The 18,850-nt window shown below is 42.0% G+C and overlaps 2 long non-coding RNA genes across 2 annotated transcripts in view; both read right to left on the bottom strand.

Annotated features, from left to right (window-relative positions):
- LOC145426168 (uncharacterized) overlaps positions 1 to 18,850 on the bottom strand; it is a 537,068-nt gene that overhangs the window by 448,697 nt on the left and 69,521 nt on the right. The gene's annotated exons all lie outside the window — the stretch shown is intronic.
- Positions 9,384 to 17,181, bottom strand: LOC145426169 (uncharacterized). The gene is made up of 2 exons (XR_013906899.1): positions 16,039 to 17,181; positions 9,384 to 14,005 (listed from the first exon to the last, which is right to left on the bottom strand). It is a non-coding gene; the product is annotated as an uncharacterized LOC145426169 (long non-coding RNA).

Genomic DNA, 18,850 nt, shown 5'->3' with positions numbered 1-18,850 from the left:
AATCAAGACCCTTTATTATCATACACATGAAAGAGAGTACATGCAGCGAGCATGCATTGTCTCTGAAACGAAAGTGGCGGTTCCGCTCCTTTACACATTCCCAAGAAAAGGGAGGAAGTGATAATACCACACGTCACACGGCTTCCTATGAAACATAACAGATCAATGGGCATGCTGTTTTGTGCCCTTGGCACTATCAGTTCCTACAAAGGGATTTTTTTTTCTTCAACTACTGAGGCTGAAATAAAATCGTCTAGTTTCAGACTGTTCAGTGGAAGTTTCCGTTACAGTGTAACAACTAAGAAAACAAATAAGCACTTAAACACTTTTAAATGTGAATAACAGAAATTTTCTATTACATCTCCAATCTTATCATTAAATCCATCAGGCAATGTTTCCAATTTAGTGACTGACCAGCTAGCAGGTGTGTTCACTTACATCTTCAACGAGTCCCTGGCGAAGTCTGTGGTCCCCACATGCTTCAAAAGATCCACCATCATCCCTGTGCCCAAGAACAGCAAACCCTCATCCCTGAACGATTACCGGCCAGTTGCACTGACCTCGGTAGTAATGAAGGTGTTTGAGAGGCTGCTGAAGAACATCATCTCCTCCTCCATCCCAGACACCACAGATCCGCTGCAGTTCGCCTACAGATCCAACAGATCCACAGAGGATGCCATCGCCCACGTCCTACACACCACTCTCAGCCACGTGGACAAGAAACAGGGTAAGTATGTGCGAATGCTGTTTGTTGATTACAGTTCAGCGTTTAACACAATAGTGCCCTGCAGACTGTTCACAAAGCTGAGGGATCTGGGACTTAACAGCCGTCTGTGTGCATGGGTGTTGGACTTCCTCACTGGCAGAACTCAGGTGGTGAGGGTGGGCAGGTGCTTCTCCAACAGCATCACCATCAACACAGGAGCACCTCAGGGATGTGTCCTCTCGCCACTGCTCTACTCCCTCTACACTTCAGACTGTGTGGCCACCCATGGCTCCAACACCATTGTGAAGTTTGCTGACGACACAGTGGTGTTGGGTGCCATCTCCAACAACGATGAGGCGGCCTACATGGATGAAGTGAAGAATCTGGCATCGTGGTGCCAGGACAACCACCTCCAGCTGAACGTCAGCAAGACCAAGGAGCTGGTGGTGGACTTCAGAAGGGGTCAGCACAGAGACTACAAGCCCATTATCATCAATGGAGCTCCAGTGGAGAGGGTGCAGTCCTTCAAGTATCTTAGTGTCCACATCTCCTCAGACCTGACATGGGCTGCCCACATTCAGGTCCAGACCAAAAAGGCTAGGCAGCGCCTGTATCACCTACGACAACTGAGGAAGTTCAGGGTCTCTCCAAAGATCCTCAGGATTTTCTATACAGGCGCTGTGGAGAGCATCCTCACACAGAACATGACATCGTGGTTCGGGAACAGCTGTGTGAAGGACCAAAAAGCTCTCCAGAGAGTGATCCGTACAGCAGAACGCTGCTGCAGGATTGCTCTCCCCCCGCTTCAGGACACCTACACCAGGAGATGCCGGACTAGAGCAGCGCAGATACTGAAGGACCCGTCCCATCCTGGCAACAAACTGTTCCAACTTCTGCAATCTGGTAGAAGGTTCCGCATCTTCCGGGCAAGGACAGAGAGACTCAAGAGGAGCTTCTATCCCCAAGCCATCCGTGCCCTAAACACACACACCCGCCCTCTCACATCATCTATAATTGACTGAGACAGGACTCTTCCAGACACTAAACCAAGGCACAATGTACATTTCAATTCCTTTAATTTTAAATATGTTTATACTGTCTATCCTGTAAAATAGTCAGATGTCTATTCATATTAATGTACAGAATTCAAATTCAAATTCAAATTTTATTTGTCACGTACACAGTCATACACAGTACGATATGTAGTGAGATGCTTGGACAACTGCTCGTGACCTAAAGAAAACAAAAAAGGAAAAGGCTATGAATAAGATAGGAAATAAATATGAAAAATTAAAAAGGGTAAATTTAACTAGGAAGGAATAAAATATAAATTAAGGTTAAAAATGAAATAACTGTACAACACAAATTAGAATGAAGGGTAAATTTAACTGGGAAGAATAAGATAAAATATATAAATTAAAGTTGAAAATAAAATAACTGTACAATAAAATACACAATATAGAACTATATAAGAATGTATGAAGAAATCTAAATATAAATAAATATATACACAATAACAACAGCTGTACAAGTATTAACCGGAAATGAAGAATATAGTGACCAGTGTTGTGCAAAAACAAAGTCCAGAAAGTCCAGTGTGTGTGTAAGAACTATATGTGTGGGTCAGTACTGTGTGGTGGTGTGATTGAGAGACCGTATCGCCTGCGGGAAGAAGCTCCTCCTCAGTCTCTCTGTGTTGGTCTTCAGGGAGCGGAATCGCTTTCCTGACCTCAACAGAGAGAACAGTCTGTTGTTGGGATGGCTGAGGTCCTTCACGATCTTCCTGGCCTTGGTCCAGCACCGCCTGCTGTAGATTGAGTGCAGGTCAGGGAGCTCGGAGCGGATGGTGCGCTCAGCTGATCGCACAACCCTCTGTAGAGCTCGTCTGTCCTGCATGGTGCTGTTCCCGAACCAGGTTAAGATGTTTCCCGTCAGGATGCTCTCTATGGTGCAGGAGTAAAAGTTCCTGAGCACCTTGGAGGGCAGTTGGAAGTCTCTCAAGCGTCTGAGGTGGTAGAGACGCTGACGGGCCTTTTTCACCACGGTGTTGATGTGACAGGACCATGACAGGTCCTGCGTGATGTGAACTCCGAGGTATTTGAAGCTGTCCACTCTCTCCACTGGGCACTCGTTGATGACGGGGGTCTGGTAGTTCCTCTCCTGCTTAGTGCTGAAGTCCACTATCAGCTCCTTTGTCTTACTGACGTTTAGAAGGAGGTTGTTCCTCTGGCACCAGTTCTCCAGATTCCTAATCTCCTTCAGGTAGGCCGTCTCGTTGTTATCAGAGATCAGGCCCACCACGACGGTGTCGTCAGCAAACTTGATGATGGTGGTGGAGCTGGTAGTGGCCACACAGTCATATGTGTACAAAGAGTACAGTAGGGGGCTCAGAACACACCCCTGGGGGGCTCCAGTGCTGAGAGTGGTGGAGGCTGAGACATGTCCGCCCATCCTTACTGCCTGTGGTCTGCCAGTTAGGAAGTTGGAGATCCACTGACACATAGATGAGCTGAGTCCCAGATGCTCCAGCTTGGTGGTGAGTGTGGAGGGAATTATGGTGTTAAATGCAGAGCTGTAGTCTATGAAGAGCATTTTAACATAATTCCCCCTTCTAGTGTCCAAGTGAGTGAGTGATGTGTGGAGGAGATGAGAGATGGCATCGTCTGTGGAATGATTTGGACGGTAAGCGAACTGTAGTGGGTCCAGTGTGTCTGGTAGTGAAGAAATGATGAAGTCTCTGACCAGGCGTTCAAAGCACTTCATCACTACTGAGGTGAGGGCTACAGGGCGATAGTCATTGAGAGAAGCAGGGTGGGGTTTCTTCGGGACAGGAACAATGATGGACTCTTTGAAGCATGTGGGGATCACCGACTGAAATAAAGAGATGTTGAATATCTCAGTGAACACAGGAGCTAGCTGGTATGCGCAGTCTCTTAGGATACGACTTGGGATGCCGTCTGGTCCTGCTGCTTTCCTGGTGTTCACTCTCTTGAAGGCTCTCCTTACTTCATGCTCGGAGATGACGAGCACGTTTCCGGTGCTGGCAGTATCTTCCTGTCTGCAGCTGTTAGCGCCGCTAACACTAGCATTGTTGGAGACCTTAGCTGCAGCCTCGAAGCGAGCATAGAAAGTGTTCAGCTCGTCTGCCAGAGTCACGGCCGCGTTCGTCATACCGGTTGTTGGTGCTTTATAGTCCGTTATTGTCCTTAGTCCCCGCCACAGGCTCCTAGAGTCACTCTGTTGGAGTTGTGACTCTAGTTTCCTCCCGTAGCGCTGCTTCGCCTCTTTCACCGCCCTCCGCACGTTATATGACGCGGCTTTGTACGGGTCCATGTCCCCCGTCATGAGTCCCGTGTTGTAGGCAGCGGTGCGGGATCTCAGAGCGTCGGGGATGGTTTTATCCACCCACGGCTTCTGGTTGGGAAACGTTGTGATAGTCTTTGTCTCCACGGTATCATCCGCTAGTTTCCCGATGAATCCCACAACCGCTTCCGTAAACACGTTGACGTCATCGTCGGAGCTGTTTCTGAACATGCCCCAGTCTGCGTCATCGAGTGCGTCCTGTAACGCGGCCACCGATTGATCCGTCCAGCGCGCGACCTTCCTCTGAACCGGAACTTCCTGTTTCAGCCTTTGTTTGTATTTTGGCATGAGGAAGATGGCGGCGTGATCAGATTTGCCAAATGGGGGGCGGGATTGTGCCTTGTAGCCGTCCTTGACCGTAGTGTAGCAGTGGTCCAGTGTCCTTTCACCCCTGGTGGGGCAGGTGATGTGTTGATAAAAGTTCGGCCCTGCGCGTTTGAGGTTGGCGCTATTAAAGTCCCCCGTCACAATAAGCGCAGCGTCCTGGTGTTGTGTCTGGTGCTGTGTGAGTGCCTCATGCAGCTCGCATAAGGCAGTGACCGTGTCCGCTTGTGGTGGAATATAAACGGCACTTACAATGACCGATGTAAATTCCCGAGGTAGATAAAAAGGACGACACATGATGGACAGTAGTTCCAGATTTGGTGTGCAGGAGCGTGTGAGAGGAACAACGTTCGCACTGTTGCACCAGTTGTTGTTCACCATTAAACACACGCCGCCTCCCCTTGACTTCCCCGAGTCCCGTGTCCTGTCCATGTGGTGAACCGAGAAGAACTCGGCCGGCTGGATGGCGTGGTCCGGCACCGCTGGGTTCAGCCATGTCTCGGTGAAGCAGAGGAGATTGCAGTCCCGAATGTCTCTCTGGAACTTTATCCTGGCCCTGAGGTCGTCAAGTTTGTTCTCCAGTGACTGGACGTTGGCGAGCAGGATACTAGGCAGAGGTGTGCGGTGTGCACGAGCTCTCAGCCTGTTCCTGACGCCGGCTCGCTTCCCTCTAGGCCACTGCCGCTTCCCTTTGTTCTCCCTCGAGATCTCACTCGGCCAGCTCGGATCCGGAGTTAAAAACTTCGAATTGTGAGTACATTGTATACCAATAGAAACAAGAGTGTCACTGTCATACCTAATGTACCCAATGGTGATGATTTTGCCGATTTAGAAACGCTGAAAACTAACTTAAAAAACAAAGACAAAGACAAAGAATTCCCCTGCTTGCTGCTACTACTGCACATTCACCCAGTGTATATACTATATGTGTAGAGGAAGAACATTATATATATATATATATGTATATATATATATAATGTTCTTCCTCTACACCCCCCCCCCCCCCCCCCCAATTTTTGCACATGTCGAGGAGCGTGTCAGGCTACATTTCACTGTGTGTTATACTTGTATAACTATGCATGTGACAAATAATAAAGAACCTTGAACCTTGAACCTTGACTGTTTCTGTAAAAGAGCCATCATCAAAAGTATTGTTAGCGATGAAGGCACACACGCATCACCAAACATCACACATCCTCCTTTGTGTTGTTCCATAAGGGACAGTGAATATAACTGGACCTGTGGATCAATGAATACAACAAAACATTATCTAAGTTTGATATTAGTGCCCTTCAAAGTCAATCTAAGGTCAAACAAGAAGCAACCATGTGTTTCCAGACAGCCACCATACATCAAGCACTTTTGATCTGTGTTTTTGCAGCGCACAGATAGTTCTGCATTTTCTATCTATACAGTTTTTAAAACATCACAATTGCATTTACAATTGTCCTTTACTGTCCCCAGGCGGCCAGTGATTTTTAATGGGAAAATCAAACAACCAGTCACATTTAGCTGTGAAAGAAGTTAATTCTTCGGGCGCTCAAAGCATGTTTGAGGCCTAGTAAAATCCCTAATGAAGTGTGATGACGCCAAAATCCTACTTTTAGGGAGTCAGATAATGTCTTAGAATTCATTAGATATGTCAAAGGAACTTACTGTTGAACAAACTGTTGTTGATATTTTTATCAAGGTAACGAGGATCTAATGCACAACTTTATTACGTGTCACCCTATGAAACAGTCTAGCTGACATGCAGAGTGTGCACAAGTAATTTTTGAGTAGCTGTGAAATTTGCATACTATAATTAGTCTAATCACTTTTAATAAGATCAGGACTCGAGAAGAGATTGAAACTCAGCAATTCATATACAGCTTTCCTGTTTTTGTGATGTTTGGAGAGTCATGTAAATGTATATAATTTGTAAAATGATTAGAAAGGCCACACCTAAAAAAACACTGAACCTTTTAGGCAAAACCAGGCTGAATGTCTCATCAGGTGTTATCTACATTCCATCGCTGATCCCTCGCGGGTGATACAGAGTCTTGCTCTTCAGACCAAGACCGGTCTCGAGACATCCAACTCTAGAAAATAGTCATGGCAAACCAACCAGAGGCAGACGTGTGGGTGTTCACTTACAAACAGATACACAAAGTGATGAGACAAAGCCATAAAAAGCCCAGATAATTCAAAGGTAGCCTTTTTCACGTGTAAGTACAGAAATGAATTTTCTCTTAAAGAGATAAAAGTTTAAAGCATAATTTTTAACAGAGGCAAGGTTTAAAACATATATTGTGTTTTATTGTATTATTTATTGCAAATAGAAAAGTAATAGGTCTATCTATAGTGTATCTGATCAGTGCTTTATTTGATATTATCACAGAGTAACATTTGAATAGTTTAGATTAGTGTACAGTGTTTCCTGTTAGTTCCTTCTAACAGGAAATACCAGCGGTTCTCCTCTGGAGTAGCTTCACTCCAGGCCAGTGAACTTGTGTGAGGCGATGAAGTTATTTAACTCCTGGCTCTGCCACTGCATCCACACTACAACTGCCTAGAAAACCGAATCTTTGACCTAATATAAACCTAATCTAAACTTCAAGTTTTTCATGTGAAATAGATTTCCATGAATCAGTAAAATCATGTGTTGATTCAGAATTACTTTAAATGGGGACTGTGCAGTATCTTAGCTGTTCCTAGAACTGCGCTCTTCTGGACAGAGATCTTTGATGTTATTCCTGAGATCTGCTGGAGCCAATCACATAGCTTGGGAGTCACCACACATAGTGCTCCGATTACCACTGGGACCACTAACCTTCACCCTCCATATTTTCTTGAACCCTTTCTCTGAGCCCTTGGTATTTCTCAAGCTTCTCATGTTCCTTCCATCTGATGTTGCTGTCATTTGGAATCATTACATCTGTCACTACGGCTGTCTTCTTCTGCTTGTCTACCACTTCTGCTTGTCCGGTTGGTTAGCCAACACCATTTTATCTGTCTGTAAGTTCCACAGGATCTTAGCTCGGTCATTCTCCACCACCCTAGGACTTCCAGGTCATATTTGGCACAGATGTTTCTGTATACTATGCCGGCCACTTGGTTATGGCGTTCCATGTATGCCCTGCCAGCTAGCATCTTGCACGCTGCTGTGATGTGCTGGATTGTCTCAGGGGGATCTTTACACAGCTTGCACCTGGGATCTTGCCTGGTGTGGAAGACCCCAGCCTCTATGGATCTTGTGCTCAGAGGTTGTTCCTGTGCTGCCATGATTAGTGCCTCTGTGCTGTCTTTCATTCAAGCTTTGTCTAGCCACTGGTAGGATTTCTGGATGTCAGCCACTTCCTCCTCACCCTTCGCCAGTGAAACATACCCTGCAGGGGCCTGTCCTTTCATGAATGCTTCCTCCTCTTCCTCCTCATTCTTGGGTTTTTGCTGGTTGAGGCATTCTCTGAGGATGCGGTCAGTTGAGGCCATCTTCGTGAAGTATGCATGGATATATCTTATTTCATCCTTGACAGTGCCACTGCGCATATATATATATATATATATATATATATATATATATATATATATATATATATATATATATATATATATATATATGGGCGATCGTGACTCAAAGAGCTGGCAGTTCGTCTTGTAACCGGAAGGTTGCCGGTTCGAGCCCCGGCTCGGACAGTCTCGGTCGTTGTGTCCTTGGGCAAGACACTTCACCTACCGCCTACTGGTGATGGCCAGAGGGGCCGAAGGTGCGATATGGCAGCCTCGCTTCTGTCAGTCTGCCCCAGGGCAGCTGTGGCTACGACTGTAGCTTGCCTCCACCAGTGTATGAATGTGAGAGTGAATAAATAGTGGAATTGTAAAGCACTTTGAGGGCCCCAAAAAGCGCTATATAAATGTAATCCATTATTATTATTATTATATAACAAGTTTGAGTAAAGGATGGTGATCAGGGAAAATGAGGAAACAGCCTCGAACCTACTTTATTTAAAGAAGCAAAAATTTACAAAAGCAGCAAAACAGGTCAAATTTAGAAAAAAGCTGAAGAGAAGAGCTAAAGAGCAACTGATCAATAAAATGGACAATGATACCCTATCCGTAATACCAACAGTACCAAAAGGATTGTATCGCTCAGCTACAATGGAAATATTTAATCACATATAGTGAGGAAGAGAAATTTAGGGAGTTTGACACACAGCTTTCCAAACTCTGGCTTAACCACAGAAGAGAAGCTTTCTTTCTTTTTCGTTCTTTCTTTCTTTCTTTCTTTCTTTCTTTCTTTCTTTCTTTCTTTCTTTCTTTCTTTCTTTCTTTCTTTCTTTCTTTCTTTCTCTGTCAGGTGCACATATGTGAGTGTCTTGTGCGGGTGGGGGACGGAGAACGAGTGTTTGAACTTTTCTTTTTTCACAGTGGTAATTCACTTTTTCGTCGTGTTGTAAAATACTTTTTCACTTGTTTTTTCTTTGGTGTTCTTTTTCAGCAACGCTGAGCTCTTAGCTTGGTGCAATGGCCGGAAGAAATCATGTGACAGAGGGGCTTTCGGAGCCTGGTATTAAAATACCGGTTGGTACCGATTTTTCAGTAGAGGAGTGTGGTTTGGCTGTAGGGGAAGTATAAAGGCAGCTTCTAGGATGAATAATGCAGTTGTTATGTTTCTGGATTCTGTTGACAAAGTGAATAGCGTAGTTGAGAAGGGAGTATGGGCAGAAATCTGTGCCATCAGAAACTGAATTTGAATAAGTTCAATTTGAATTTGAATTGCTCAGATTGAATCTGAATTGTAACTTGAATAAATGCTTTTGAAAACTGAATTTGAATTAGTCTAATTTGAAATTGAATTCATATTTTGAAAATGAATTGATTTGCTTTGAAACTGCATTTTATCCTTTAAAAATTCAGCTCTCGAATACTTTCAGTTTCACTTCTGTTAAGATTCATTATTGAGGAAGGGTACAAGAGGTGATCGAAGAATAACCACACCGATCCGGCCGGGTGAAGTCAAACGATGATTTTAATGAATACACGCGTGGGAAGACACTCTGTACGCAGACAGCCAGTAGTCTTCAACTTAATCAAAGCATGAACAGATATTTTATAGCATCAGGGTTTGTTTACTGACGCCCCTTCATACGTCACAGACACATTTTATACATAGATCAGATCAACATCATCATGACTTTTCACCCAGAAAATCATCTCCTATTTTCATGGCTTGGTACTTTCCGTTCTTATCTTAAAATGAATTGTTCCTCTTTCTTGTCGAGACAACAAGAAACGGTTCCTCTTTTACCGAGACAATTTTGTAGTTACAGCCAAACATAACTAACCTCTCCTCTAAATAAATCTAATTTAACGTGTGTGTGTGTGTGTGTGTGTTGACCTCACATGCTCTTTCTCAATTCACCTGTTGCACTTCTGACCTTTTACCAGACCAGAAGCTCACTGAGACTATGTGTATGTCTTCTACTAAATAAATGTTTTAACCAAGAACCTCTACTAAAACCTTAATATAAAATGATCTGATATATAAGTGTTTTGTAAGCATGTATTGCAATTCCTTCTGTGGCTCCAAGTCACTTGCACAATAGATTGTCCGAACATCGCGCCGAACAAAGCTTCCGACCCCCAATTAATTGACCGAGCTCCAACTCTTTAATAAGCACAGATATGCATTGTGTATAAAATAGTCATAGCTGCTTAAGGCCTTCTTAAAGCTATCTGTTACATTGTTAAAGCCTCGTCTTAGCCTGCGGCTCAAAATAACTTCCTGCTTCTTTCTACATACAACTTCCTGTCAGCCTGCAACTCAGTCTTTCTGAAAGAGACACTGTTTAAACCTTGGAATGCAATATCCATGCTGCAGATTATATTATTAATGCAATGACAATTATTTAACAATAGCAGTAAAATAATTTCCCTCCTCGACACTCCCCCTTTTGACCTCTGGAACACCAGAGGTCACAATACATTGTGTCCTCACGCAGACCCTTCTCTGGTGGTCTCGAACCTCGAGATCTCCAGGATCCTCGCCCCTCCTGTGGTCGCCGAGATCTTCTGCAAAGGAAACAAAACACCTTTTCTTGCATCTCCCTAACTTATCCTATCTGGGACTCTTTAATCAAAAGCATGATCCTAATTATCTTCTTAACTTATTGACTTATATTTATGTATACTCTTCAACGTTACTCATCACTTTAAAATTCTTTTAAGCGCTGGTTTCACGTCCGGTTGCTCGCTCTATTTTCCCTTATCTGATCATCAACATCCTGTGCACAAGTTGTCGCTGCTGCAAGTTAATCTACTCCAAAAGAAAACAACCACTTTAATCAATTAAGTTCAAGCATATAAGCAATTACTCCTGTATACATTTCATCATAGCTAAATGCTGCCTTGAAACAACTCCTATGTGTTAACACTAACTTCATTTTAAAACCTCACATTTCCTATGTTATCACCTGTTTTTGGTATAGCCTTTTTATTTCATTTTGCTCCCTTTAATGTAACAATACCTCCTAATTCTAGTTTATCAGACTTAACCAAAATATATGCTTTCCTTCCTCTTTGGTCCTTCTTTAAGTTCAGTTAAAAGCTAAATGAATTTAAGGCCTTTTGCCTGGAATCAATACTGTCATGTGTGTTTCTTAACTCTGTGTCTGTAAGCGTGTGCAATCCTTCATGAACTCATATTATCCTCACAGTAGATTGGCTAATCATAGCGCTAGCCAAAGGCTCGTGACCCTCCAGAGACAAATTTGAGCCACAACTCCTTTAAAAGCACAAAATGCAATATGTATAAAAATCATTTCTATTTATAAGCTCCCCCTTTTATCCTAAAAATACCTCCTATATAATATCTGTATGTGTAAGCCTACATTATAACCACTACTTCTAGAAATCAAAAAGAAATCAAAGCTGTTCTACCCCTTCAACCCTCACTAATTTTCCCTCTAAGAATTATTCACAGCTTTGAAAAACCGGCATTGTATCTTCTAAACAGGATTCATGGTCCTGGGCCATGTTGGCCCAGTATTCTTGGTTCCTTGTATTTTCGCTCCTTATTTAGGCCAGGTTTTCTGAGGTGTCCTGTTGTGGTGTTCCCTAAGTATTTTTCCTTTGTGACTCTTACCCCCTTGTGCCCCTCTGTGTATTTATGAGCTCTCGTCTCTCTTTGTGTTTATTCCATGTTTTCCCCCAGCCTGTTATGTCTGTGTTCTCCCCGTGCTTTCTCTCCTCCTGTCTGAACCTCTGTGTACTTCCTGTTTTACTTTGACAGTCTCTCGTCAGTATGCGTAATGTTGTGTTCACTCCTGCCCTGTCTCGTTATGTTTATCAGTGTCACCTGTGTTCCCCACCTGTGTGTAATCTCCCTGTGTTCTCTGGGTGTATTTAAGTTGTGTCTTCTGTTATTCTAGTTGCTGGTTTGTCTGTGTTGTTTCCCCTCGGTCTCCCTACGTCTCTTGTGTATTTCCCCGGACCTCCCTGCATCCTCGTTTCTGGTTTGTGTTATTAGCTTACCCAGTTTAGGTTTCCGGTTTCTTGTTTTTCCACCAGTGCTGTTTTGTGCCCACCGTTGTAAATAAATATTCACCTGCACCAGAGCTGCCGCCTTTTGGGTCCTTTTCTACAACTCCACACGGCTTGCCTCGCAAACCGTGACAAGTTCACTTTTAATCCTTTAACCTTAACTTAAAAATAACAGTTTCAGTTTTACCATATCCAAATGATCAAAAACCCAAAAGGTCCTAAAATGATCCTAAATTATTAAACAATTAAATTATTAAACCCTAAACCCCCCTTTATCTTGATACATTTCATGTGTCAAGATACTATACAAAACTTAAAACTGCTCAGTTTTCCCCACTCATGATCCAATCTATGTCATAAAAATAAACTTAAAACAGAACAGTTATCAGTCATGTGTTTCTACAATTAATGGTAACTGAGTTACATCAAAAAATATTTCCCCTTTAGCATTTGGCATTCTCCCAACAATATACTATAATCCCATAATCTAACCCCACCTAATAAAACAAAACAGAAATTTTCTCTGGTAAAAACAAATTGTTTATCCACATTTATTCATCCTCACCTTCATCCAGTCACACATTCACTCACATGCAGTCACACCATGTATTTGCTGATAGTGGAGCCTCCCGCACGATCAGATACTCCACCCTCAGCAAAATGAGCTCAGTCATTTTTATTTTCCATAGGGAAATATTTCTTTATGCTTTTGGACTGGATTGACTCGCATAAAATCCTTTTTACAGGGACTTACGACCTTGATCAGTCCCCACAGGTAGCTCTCCTCAGCCAATTGTAATCTGGAAAGCCCCCTTATATTTGCTCCTCCCGATAATTTTCAGCGCCGTTATTCACTGTTGCAGGCCTGCTTAAAACAGAAATGAAAAAAATAGAGCTGATTGTTAGCTCATAAAAACAAAACAAAATCACCTGACAGGTTTTCTTTAAGTGCACTGTTACAAAATAATGGGCCCAATTTTTTAGACATGTCCATGTTTCCTAAAACTCCCCCTATTAAAAACAAAAACAACAACAACAACCTACCTGACAGAATCAACCCATCACCACAACAACCTTAAACACACCAGTCTTGCCACCACATAATTTCACCTCCTCAATACACCGAAAGTCTCATTAAAACCACACAATTTGCAAACAAAAATCACCCCCTTATACTCTTAAATTCAGCATAAGACCCCTTACGACATCATATAATCACTAAACTATAAATTTCCTACCCCAATCTGCACTTCTCGTCTCTGCTATGCTTCCTCTTCCTGAAAGTCACAGTCACACACACACTCAGGAAGTTCTTTCGTCACCACACACTCCAGCTAATTTGCATACTGAATCATCTCTCAAGAAGCTGTAACAACAGAAACATATGTTTAAACATTCCCAACTCATTAAATCATTTTATTTCTTCCAACAGTGATCACTAGTGTTGATCACTCAGTACGAGAGCACTCCTAAGTCACTCTTTTTAAAACTACTTTAATCCCTTTTTTGTTTTCATAACTCCCTTTGTCATATGGCTTCTTCTATTCCTCAATTACAAACTCAAATGTATTTTATTAAACATTCACACCCTTGTATCATTCATACAAAATAGCAAGCTGTTCTTCATTGCCTATGTTTGTGTTCTTAGCCAGGTTTAATCAGTGTCTATGCATTAAACTCCATGAGCTTGTCTTGTCTTTATAAGTTTAATGCATTTCCTGTTTGTGTGTGTGAATTTGCATATGGTGCTTTTGCAGTGTGTCAGACTCCTTCATAATTTTGCCTTTAAACAGTCAATTTTCTCCTCCCCAAATTTACTAACCCAAATTCTGATTTCCTACCTTAAATAGCAGCATTCCTTGTCCTCAGCCAGAAGGTAGGGCTCCACTTGCCACTTTCCACCTCCACCCTAGCCCAGCGGCCTTACCCGTCAGGACCCGTCTTCTTACTGAAGCCGAGAGTAATCGTGACTGTGCCTGCCTTAGGTTGTCCCAGGGTTTCGAGGTGGGATCTTACCCGTCATGGGCTATCCAGCCTTCCATACTCGCCTGATACGGGGCCCAAGTGGGCAGGGGAGGGAACACACTGGCTCTGGGAATTAAAGGAATGTAAGCTGCTTCCTTCATTGCATCTTATATTAAACTATCTCTATAATAAGCTATCTCAATTCTGACTCCTTCCTAGAATAATTTCACATATGGCACTTTGTGTATGTGTGTTTTCTATTCATTAATGTAATTGTCAGTTATTTTCTCTCTTCATTTTACTTTATTTATCTGTTTGTTTGTAACGTTCTACTTTAGTTCTACTAAACCTTGATGTAAAAAACAATACTCCCTTATTTCATGCACACACTCTGCCTTTTGCCTACACACACACTTCTCTCTCAGACTTCCTCTGTTCACACATCACCTTATATGAGCATGCAAACTTCCTGTCACCCACACCATTTCCTGTTACACACACACCGCACGCAGCTGCTCAGAGCAGCTCAAGCTGCTTTGCTGTTTCTCCAGGCTAATCAAACTTATTTTGTATTTACAATCTACAAACCCTCTGTAATTCTACTAACTTTTGACCTAAAATGTAGCATCATTCACACAATGATTTCATAATCCTCTCACACACACCTTTTAAATAAACTAAACTCTTATAACATCACTCATGCCTCTCTCAAATTAAAAACACTTTCAAACTTTAAAACCTCCTACTTTACATCACCAAAGAAATACCTCTCACACCTTTATTCATCATGTCAAAGCTTCTAGTCACCGCATTCACACTTAAACTGTGACTAGAGTTAAGGAATATAACTCAAAACACACTTTCCTAAGAGTATTTTAGACATGCTTGTCATAATCAAAAAAAGCAAGTAAAAAACAAACAAACAAAAAATTGAAACCTCCATTAATTCTCACCGCACACACAAGAAATTGAAAAAATAAAACCCACCAGCAACTAATGCTGGAGAACAGTTACTACTGAAAGTGATGTGTTAGCCTTAAGTATATACAGTGCACTCAATATATTTATATATCTACATCCAAACTCAGTCAATTACTATACATCCACTACGGCAACTCAAAACTTTATTTATAGTCCTCTAATAAACATAAATGGCATTTGAAACACACACTCAACAATGTTTGCAGCAGTATTTGTAAAACCAACTGTGGCTTAAACAGTTCACTGCTTACTCATTTGTATTTTCACTCACACACACCGTCTAAAAATAGCAGCAGCATTGCCTCAGACTCCTTTCACACAGAGATCTCTTATTACAAAGACGTCTTATATTTACAACTGCACAGATTTTAAACCTTTTAACACCTATCGAATTTCGACAAATTTAACATAACCGTTTTTTGCGATCAATTAACCAGTATCAAGACTTTAACTGTTTCTGGCCTCATTTCTAAAATCCCTAACTCAATTTAAAAGCGTCAACCAACCCAAACTTTTTGAAGTTTTAGGTTAAAGTTACACGCCCGAAGTCCACTTCTGCTGGCCAAAAAAGCGCAGATACCGTTTCAAACGGTAAGGAGACTCTAACTCCTAGCTATTTTGGAGGTTCCCAAGTTCTCCCCGGTTGCCAACCGTACTAACCCTATTCGCCGATAGGTCAGGGCCAAGCGTCCTTGGCCGGGAGGGAGCATTACCTCCGAGAACTGCGCTTCCTAGCAGACTCTAACTGCCGTTCTAGAATAATTTATAATACTTTGAAACAACAATCAACACCCGAAACAAGTGTATAACTGAGGCAGGTGCAACCTAGTGGTCAAATGGAGACTCCAACTCACAAAATGACCGCTCAGGTCCACTCTTATGACCAAATTTGGACTCTAACCAACACAATAACCAATTCCCTACCAAACTACTTGAGACTCTAACTCAATTTCTTTGGGACTTCAACCCAATATTTAAACTTTTTCCTGGCAGACTCAAACTGCTTTAGCAGACTTTACTGCTTTCATTTCTTCTTAGCAGAACTCTAACTGCTTCAACTCATGAGATTTTCATCAAAATCAAAACAGACATGCACCAGTAACTTCAGTGAGTAGACTTAAATTTTATCATATCCAATTTGGCACACTTTGGAAATAATTCAACAGGTAGTGCCTTACCTTTTGGATAAGCCGGCTTATGCCCACTCACTTAGACCACTGGAATTCATGTCTGCCCGTCAGACCACCTAAGACCCCGGATTTCTCCGTCTAAACCTCCAACTCTCCCTCCTCAATAACCGGACGAAGCCCCCAAATGTTAAGATTCATTATTGAGGAAGGGTACAAGAGGTGATCGAAGAATAACCACACCGATCCGGCCGGGTGAAGTCAAACGATGATTTTAATGAATACACGCGTGGGAAGACACTCTGTACGCAGACAGCCAGTAGTCTTCAACTTAATCAAAGCATGAACAGATATTTTATAGCATCAGGGTTTGTTTACTGACGCCCCTTCATACGTCACAGACACATTTTATACATAGATCAGATCAACATCATCATGACTTTTCACCCAGAAAATCATCTCCTATTTTCATGGCTTGGTACTTTCCGTTCTTATCTTAAAATGAATTGTTCCTCTTTCTTGTCGAGACAACAAGAAACGGTTCCTCTTTTACCGAGACAATTTTGTAGTTACAGCCAAACATAACTAACCTCTCCTCTAAATAAATCTAATTTAACGTGTGTGTGTGTGTGTGTGTGTTGACCTCACATGCTCTTTCTCAATTCACCTGTTGCACTTCTGACCTTTTACCAGACCAGAAGCTCACTGAGACTATGTGTATGTCTTCTACTAAATAAATGTTTTAACCAAGAACCTCTACTAAAACCTTAATATAAAATGATCTGATATATAAGTGTTTTGTAAGCATGTATTGCAATTCCTTCTGTGGCTCCAAGTCACTTGCACAATAGATTGTCCGAACATCGCGCCGAACAAAGCTTCCGACCCCCAATTAATTGACCGAGCTCCAACTCTTTAATAAGCACAGATATGCATTGTGTATAAAATAGTCATAGCTGCTTAAGGCCTTCTTAAAGCTATCTGTTACATTGTTAAAGCCTCGTCTTAGCCTGCGGCTCAAAATAACTTCCTGCTTCTTTCTACATACAACTTCCTGTCAGCCTGCAACTCAGTCTTTCTGAAAGAGACACTGTTTAAACCTTGGAATGCAATATCCATGCTGCAGATTATATTATTAATGCAATGACAATTATTTAACAATAGCAGTAAAATAATTTCCCTCCTCGACACTTCTCACCATTCAGTTTCAGTTCTACAATTCAATTTCAGTTCCAAAATTCAGTTTTTTGGAACTTACATCCGGTTCCGGTTCAAGCGCAGATTAATAGAACTACGTTTTACTAGCGGACCGAAAGTGTTACTGACGGGAATCTACAGCGTCTTGAGCTGAATTAAGACTTCAGAAGTCATTCGTCATGTCGAATGACCAGCGGATAAACTCTCAGGTTGGTAATAAATGTATTACATGTATAAGAACAAGCGTCATGTTAACAAATGATAGCCGTAAGGTAACTTTTATGCTTATTGTAGCTGTTAGCTAAAAACGCTAATTTAGCGTAGTTTGCCCTGAATTCAGCTTTGACAACAAATATGATCGACTGTTTCTAGTAGAATTCCAAAGTTGTCATCTTGTACCCTCTCAGAGCACCCCCTCTGTATGCTTGCAGAGACCCCTACAGTAGGGAAACATGCAAAACGGTGCCCAAACCTTTTGTATTTTAGCTTTATTTATGTCTTTCACAGCATCCCAACTCTTTAGCTAACTGAATAACTTTAGCTAAAGTGAATAGTTAGTCTAATTAGTGCAGCATTACTGGATCATCTCTGTTTGAAGTGATATAATATGATATACAACTATCACTGAAACAGCAAACTTTGTAAATAAGCAAACAACACTTCTCATTCTCTAAACGTTTGGCCACAGCTGTAGATTACACTATCAGGTTTCACGCGGACCTGAGCCGTGCGGTTAATCGCAGGCTTATAAATGGAAGAGATTCAAATGTTAGAAGTTTTTAGAAAACACACCAGCCTTGGAGAGCTGTGGAGAAGGCCAGCCCACATCAGCAGCACTTAAGATATGCTCTGGTGAATGGCTTTCCCCCCACCCCTTGCTGACACAATGTTTATTCTTTAGCTTGCCCTGATCGACAGCAGCCTGTGTGCCAGACCATAGATTTAATTGAGGTGGATAGTTGTTAAAAGCAATCTACATTAAGCTTGTGGTTGCTTAAATTCAGTACAATGACATGTGAGGTGAAGTGATATAGGTAAATATTTAAACTAATGAAGTGCATAGAGGCACTTGACCTGTGTGAAAGACTGTCGTCTTGTTATGAGCCATTGTTGAAATATGGAGCACACCTGTGAAAACAACTAATATGCTGAACCCTGTATGAAACATCTAAAGGTACATGATGGAGAAGCTGAATTGAACATGAAAGTGTAAGACTTTGCCGCTGTGGGCAGAGCATGCAACTACTGTGTGATGTTGCATTGCAGTTTTTTTCTGAGCTGATGAGCAAGCTACACATTATCAGATCAAGAGCTGTCTGGGAACTACTCACAGAGGGGGAAACAGGGAGTGTGCAGCGTTTCCGTGAGCAGTTTTCCTGCATCTTGACTTGTGTGTAGAGTGTTCATAACATCAGCATCATGATTTTGTTTATTTGTTTGTTGGGTTGAAAAATAGTTAAATAAACTGGTGATCATATTTACGGATCACCATGGCACATATCATCAGCCATGTGATTTATTTTTGCAGATGACAAAGTGAGTGTGAATGTGTCTGACGTCACAGTGTTTTTGTGCACTGTGCAAAAGTAATTGCCTTTGATTGTGAGTGAGAGCGGTGATTCTGCAGGTCACCAGCTATTGTAACGAAAAAAAAAAAGAGTGAAAA

Source organism: Astatotilapia calliptera, chromosome 3, assembly GCF_964374335.1.
Source record: "Astatotilapia calliptera chromosome 3, fAstCal68.1, whole genome shotgun sequence".
Lineage (NCBI taxonomy): Eukaryota > Metazoa > Chordata > Actinopteri > Cichliformes > Cichlidae > Astatotilapia > Astatotilapia calliptera.
This window is presented reverse-complemented; position numbering and strand designations above follow the sequence as displayed.